This window comes from Rhagoletis pomonella, unplaced genomic scaffold (assembly GCF_013731165.1).
Source record: "Rhagoletis pomonella isolate Grant_MI unplaced genomic scaffold, Rhpom_1.0 Rhpom_scaffold_00002, whole genome shotgun sequence".
In the NCBI taxonomy this organism is placed as follows: domain Eukaryota; kingdom Metazoa; phylum Arthropoda; class Insecta; order Diptera; family Tephritidae; genus Rhagoletis; species Rhagoletis pomonella.
In genome coordinates, this window is record NW_023458556.1 from 40,967,083 (window position 1) to 40,974,195 (window position 7,113).

Genomic DNA, 7,113 nt, shown 5'->3' on the forward strand with positions numbered 1-7,113 from the left:
ATCTAAGTAAGTATGTGTGCGAATGGGATCCATTTTGACAAACTGAAAGCTTTGAGTTTAGGACAACGGGCTATGTTTGTCGTAGCTAAGATTTTGATATTATAATTTTGTTTTGTTAACATTTTTGTTATGACACGTGCAAACAATCAATTTAGGTATTTCCGTTAGAATGAGATATTTAGAAAAGCCTGCTGGTTTCCACTTAGCTATCAAAATGATGATGTCTTAACTTAAGAAGGTAGCAACTGTGCGCCGCATGAGCTGTCGGTCAGCGACAAATATTAACATAATTTCATGAGCTTGTTGAATATGCGAAAGATGAACACATACTAGACGATGGTGACGGATATAGAAAGTTAAGTTGTAATACTGTTTGTGTTTGTATGTATTACTCTTGATGATTATGTAGGGTGCATTTATAAGAAGTAGCTGTTTAACTCAACTGCTACGAAATTGCTGGCAACTGTTGAACCCAACAATTAATGAACAACTAATAACTAATAAATAAACCAAATGAAATAGTTGCGCCAATTATATTTCCCATTCAACGCTGAGCTGCCACCATGTTGAAAAAACTATTTCAATGTTATAACGAACGTTGCACTGGAAAGAGCATTGCATCTGCTATAAAAATCGCTAGAGAAGTAAAGAATTGATTTTTCCTCTGTCCCATAAAAGTAAGTCTTGTTAGTCCTCTTTTTGAGTTTGCGACACGTTATAAAAAAAAAAATTAGTTTCAAACTAAAAATTTTTTACCACCTTTACATACATTGTGCGTACACACGTAATTGCAGGCGCAAAGGCATCTCATTTTTTTTCTTGAAGCGAAATCTCTCATCCTATGGGAACACTGATAAATCAATATTTTTAAACATAACTCTTACAAGCAGAAAGGTAGCACTATGCATTTAAGGTAACGACATTTCAGGCAATACCTAATCATATTCTTCGATTAAAAGTAACCACTACAACTTGTTTTAAAAATCACTTAAACCATTTCACGATTAGATTTGACCCTTGTCAAAATGAAATTAAATGCTTATGTTCATACATTAGTGTGTACAACAAAATATGCATTATCTTACCAAATTTCATAGAGCACTTTATGTTTTCCAAACACGTTTTTAAGTGCACTGTTTTTCCGTAGAAGTTTTACCCTCTATATGAATAATGAATTCTTCTTTGTAAGTAATAGCCGTAGGCTGCAAGTGAAAAGTGGGAAACTAGTATGCGTGTGGTATTCTTTTACAAATTTAATTCACTTCGAAGAAAAAGTACAAAGTTATAACTAAAAAAGCTGCACGTCATGCGACCCTTGACATTTACTCAATGACACCTTCTTAAACGCTTACGCAAATTCAATGCAAAACTGGAAAGCCTAAGTAATTGCATGGCCACACCAAAAACAGGCATTAAAAACTTGACGGTTGTACGCAGGGCCGGCGTTAGAAGCAATGACGCCCGGGGCGCAAATGGAACGAAGCGCCCTTTGATACTAATGTTTATTACCTCGGTTTCTTTTTTTTATACGATAACAAATTGCTGAAATACAATTACAACAAGTTTACTTTGCGTACTTTGACTTGAGAAAATTTTTCGATATGTATTTTTGGACAAGTCAATCTGAGTAGCGATCTCGTTTTCGATAGATAAGATAGCTAAAGGGTTTAATATTTTTTGGGACATAGTAGATCCTAGGTACATTTTGATGAGCTACGATTTCAAAAAACTTCGCGCCCTACTGAAAACAGTCACTGCACACTGGTCCCATATCAAAATTTTTTGGCATTAGCGGTTTTTTTTTCAAACATTTTTAGAAAAGGCAAGGGTTTCCTAATAGCTCATACTTCAAATACCTGTAGACTTTAATTAACCAATTCAGCTAGCAACCCTTGTTTTTTGTGAAGCCATGAGAGTCAGATTTTCTATCACATCAATTTAAAGTTTATGTTTATTTGCCTCTGTGTTGTTAATTAAATTCAAATTATTTAAAAATCAATGCCATCATATCCGCACCGTTCGTTGGATTTTCCAAAATGAGATGTCGAATTAAAAGGCATGGACTCTGTGCAATAAGGTTTTACTTTTTCGATAAGAGTTGCCACCTTTAAAAACTTATATTCAAATTATTAAAAATAAATAAATCAATTATTACAAAATGGGTATCAACCGAAATGATTTTGAAAAACTTTGTTCCTTAGCTGAAGTACAGGAGGGTTGCTACCTGTTTTAAAAATCATATTAGGTAAGCAAAATATGTATCACAATATGGGTACCAAACGAAAGGGGTTTCAGAAAGTAGTAGTTTGAAAATATTTTGAAGAGGTTGCCACCTGCTTGTAATGTCGAATTTAGTTTACTTATACACAAGTTATATGAAGCATCAAAATATGGATGTCAAACGAAGGAGTGCTACGAAATATTTAGTTTGAACGCCAGAATATTTTTGAGGTGTTGAAAGAGGTTTGCCACCTGTTTAAAAAGTTAAATTAAAATTATTTAATAAGTTGATTGAATTATTGAAAAATGGGTATCAGTCGAAGAGGGTTTGAAAAACTTTTATTTCTGAACTGTATTTAGCGGGGTTGCCACACGTTTAAAAAATCAAATTCCACTTAATTCATCAGTTAATTAAAATATAGCTTGAAAATACTTTTGAAAAGGGCTGCCAAAAGGTCTAACTCATTTAACTATTTAATACAAAAAGTATATTAAATATAAAAATACCATAGTCAAACGAAAGAATGTAAAGACGTCTTTAGTTAGACCATTTGGAATGTTTTAAGAGGGTTGATACGTGTTTCAAAAGACACATTCAAATTATTTGTATATTTAGGGGGGTTGCCATTTGCTCGAAAAATTAAATTTAAATTAGTTCTTCAGTTTATTGAAATACATGTGTAACACAATGTCAGACGAAAGAGATTTAAGAAGATTTTAGTTTGGGAATACCTTTGAAAGGGAGTTTCAAAAATGAGATATGAAATTAGAGACTTTACCTGTTTTTTTAATTAAGAACTTTTTTCATCGGTATAGGGTGATTTGAAATTTGATGAAACTAAAGACATGTACTATGCCAGACTGCTATTCACTGGCACTCGGATCTCTTATAACTGTGACTAACATTTGGAATATTTTTTAAGTTTTGAAATTAAGTTTTGGGCGTTTTAACGTCATGCGGGTTCACTAGTAATTATAATTTGCTTAGTTTTTATCCAAAATCTTGAAAGCTGCAAATAGTGTTGTATGTATGGACAAGGCGGGCGTAGTCCGATTGGTCTTTACTTCGCCAACTTTCAAGTTCGTAGCTGCATTAGTTTAATTTTTGTAAAAAAAAAATTTATTGGAACCAGCGTGCACTGGCAAAATCAACAAAATCCTGAGAAAAACGCAAACATTAGTAAGTACATCTAAGACATTTTTCTTGTCGAAATTGAAAAGCCTCCAATGGCCGTTTCATTGCTGCTGGTTTGATACTTCGTAATGGTTTCAATTCTTCACAAGGCTCCAATCCATTTACGTCGGAATTCTCTTTAGTTGTGAGAGCAGGGCTCAACTCCCGACATTCCGACAATAAAAAAGGATAATGTTCAATTGAATCTGGGAACTATTACGATTGTGAGTAAGAAGAAAATCGCCATTGATTTTCATGATTTTTCATTTGCCCAAACGTTTCCTTTATATCAGTTAGGGCAATGTCAACTAGAACAACGAAATAATCAGTTCTAAATTGATCTTATGGTATAAAAACTGCAGACTCATCTTGATCGAACATCTCCTTTTTTCTTCTTTTGCGAGATGAGCATCTTGTAGCAAATTCAAAGCCGCTATTTCTGTAGGTAGATAGAAATTCCGCGCAATTTTCTATCGAATCAGTGGCTGCGGCGATGTCCATGGTTGTACTCCGCATTGTTTTAATTACGAGGTTGACTGGCACACCAAACAGCCAGGGAGATGAGAAATTCAAATCGCATAGTTTCATCAGCCAAGGATTAAGCTTCATGCTGGACGGCAGAATATTTCAAATCAGAGGAAAAGAAAATCTCCAATAGAGCTTTCTAAACCTCTGTGCTTCCTAACAGTATGTTTTCCCAACGAGTTGTGCATTATGGTTTCGTGGCGAGATTTTGGACATAATTTTTGAATATGGTCCATTTCTCGGTTTTAGTTCGAGGACCCCGGCTTTATCTCCTATGTTTTGTAAATAACTTACATTTATTTTGTTGTTTTCAAGAGTTTCGAGTAGAAGATTCGTCGGTCCTCCACCCGGCGATAAAGAAAATTCACATTTAAAAATTGTATACAATAAAAAATTTAACGCCATCCCAGAATTTGGCGCCCCTGGAAACCGGCCTGGCCCTGACCTAAAGCCGGCCCTGGTTGTACGTTCGATGGAAAAAGGTATAACTAAGGTTGGTAGGATGAGTGATTAACTTAACTGGAAAAAAGAAATTTGAACGCAGATGAATAAATTGACCTTCGGATATATCCGTCATGTTTGTATTGGAGCATTCAACAGCCTAAAGCTATTTTCGAAATAGTTATCTAGCTACATACTTATACATATATAAACATATGCATATGTATAAGCGTAAGGGGTTGAAATCAAAGACAATCGGTCAGCTCACTGAATAAAAAAGTAAATTCAGCAGAAATGTCAATCAAACACTGACAGAAGGCACTACTGACAAGCAGATACCTGAGTTGACAAATTGAAGAACGCTTCCAAATAGACGCTTCCTCTGTGGAAGCTTTGTTGGACGATCTTCGAGTAGACCTGCCATTTGCGGGGTATGAGACGGTTTATTTCCAAAGTAATAGAATACAAATAAAAAATATAAAAAATTATCCCAAGTAGGCATTTTAGTATGCGTCTGGATTTAAGTTGATTTCGCAGAAAATCATTATCAAGTTATAAAGCAAGATAAAGCAGAAGGCTCTGAAACTGTAGCCATTGCAGTTGGTTAAATTTTTTGATGATTGTGAGTGCCGAGACGCGTGTGCGCTGACTGATTGTTTGATGACAGGAGGTACTTCGTTTTGTCCTTATTCACCACCAGACGCCTGCGCCTTGCTTCTCTATCTAATTTCGATTAGGCAGAACAGACGCTGCATAACTGTTATTCGTACCTCGTCATAGTCATGCAGTAGCACATCGCTTTCGTCTTGGTTGTTCTTACAGGAGTTCGTCTGCATCTTGAAATCTTCCGTAAGCCGCCTAACTCTCTGCTAACATTTTTTGACGTTTTTCCTATCAGCCAGCATTTCAAGCTCTTCGCCCTCTTATATCTCGGCCCCTGTCTTCTTATTATCACAAATATGGATAAATTTAGAATAAGGAATTAACATCAAGCTGAGAGTATAATATTGAAAGTGCCAAAGCAAAGAAATCTTGCATATTTATAAAACGACGCAAATATCCGAGTATAATCGTAAATCCTGTAAATGTGTCAATATGTCAATTGGAAAAGTTGAAAAAAAAGTAAATGACTAAAATCTGATCTCTGATAATCTGATTGCTTACCAACGAATGCAATGAGGAAATGAAAAGCAATTGAGAAAAAGGATATTACTATATGTCGATATGGACGCCTACCGTTGTAAAACGTTTGTACATATGTAAATGCATATATAGGCAGACATATGTATATATGCATCTGTGCTTCCACACGTATACACGTGCCAGGATATGCATGTTATGAATATGTAAGACAACAACTGTATTCAGCTAAAAGATTGACACAATCAAAACGAGTGCCAGTGCGCTGGCTGGTAAGTGGGCAGATAAACTATTATTACGCCTGTCATTTTAAACAATCCTTGAGTATATGGCACTTCCTGTATTGCTTTCGATTTGACACAAAATCTCTAAAGTTTTTATAATGGTTTATGAGCATGTACATTGTATATGTATGTGTGATTTCAAAAGGAATTGCGCTCGTTCGCTGGAAGAACGTCGTATACTAGTATGTAGTCTGAGTACTAAAGGGAACAAACTTAAATATTTTGAATTTGCTAAATCCTAAAGTAAATGGAATTTAATTATTTAAGCAAGGGATGCTAAATAGGAAATACAGACTTAAGTATTTGAAGAAAGACTAAAGTTCTAAGGCCTTTAGGAGTTTTCAAAATACGAAACGCTTCAGAAAATGAAGGAGTAATCGGTAATTTTTTTTTTTTTTTTATTTTAGAGAATTATTTTCGGGAGTTACGATACTTTTCAAAAATTTTTGCGGTGTTTTTTTTAATCTTTTCGGATCTTCTCTACTTTTCGGGACTATGTTTTCACTTAATGGAATTTTTTGGAACTTTTATTTAATTTTTCAGGACTTTTCGGTAAGTTATATATTTCAGGATTTCGGGACTGTTTCGGTATTTTCTGGAGAAATTTTTCACAATTTTTTGCGGGGTTTTTATCTTTTCATGACATTTCGGTATTCCTCGCATTATAAAATTCGGGATGTTTTGGGATATAATGGGCTTGTCAATCATATGTTACATCCATCTGAGTATACGAGGGATGTAGCCCCAAGCTTTTTCTGCAAGACCTTTCCATAACATTAGAGCTCTTGCGAGTCTGGATGTCGTCATATCGATGTATTTATTCCATAAGAGTTTTGCGTCCAAAGCTAAAGATCCCATTCCAGATAGGGTTCTTTTTCTTAGGAATGGATAAAGGGCTACTTTAGTTGAGCTTATGTTGAGAGCCACCTCCAAACACCACTACTTTCTTATTTTTAATGCTCTTAGTGTCACAAAGGGTATTCTCAAATGCCTCTCTTGCTATTATAACTATATTGGCTGCGCAGCCTAGACGCTAGATATTCCATTGACTTATGGCGTTTGATACAACCAAGCTCCAAAGACGTGGTGATAAAATCTGCCCCTCTGGACATCCTTTCCTTAGCTGTATAGAGAAGTACTATCCTACTGTGGTCACTGATACTCCTGAAAGTAAAAGCGTTTTTGTGAGGTGTTGTCGAAAGCTCCATTTATATCCAGGAGAGTGCCTGACCGAGCAGATTTGGCAGCTGTATCATTGCTGATTAGTTTTATTATTAAATTACTTACATATCTTATTTTTCTCTTCCTGTTTTAAAAATGAAATTAAAT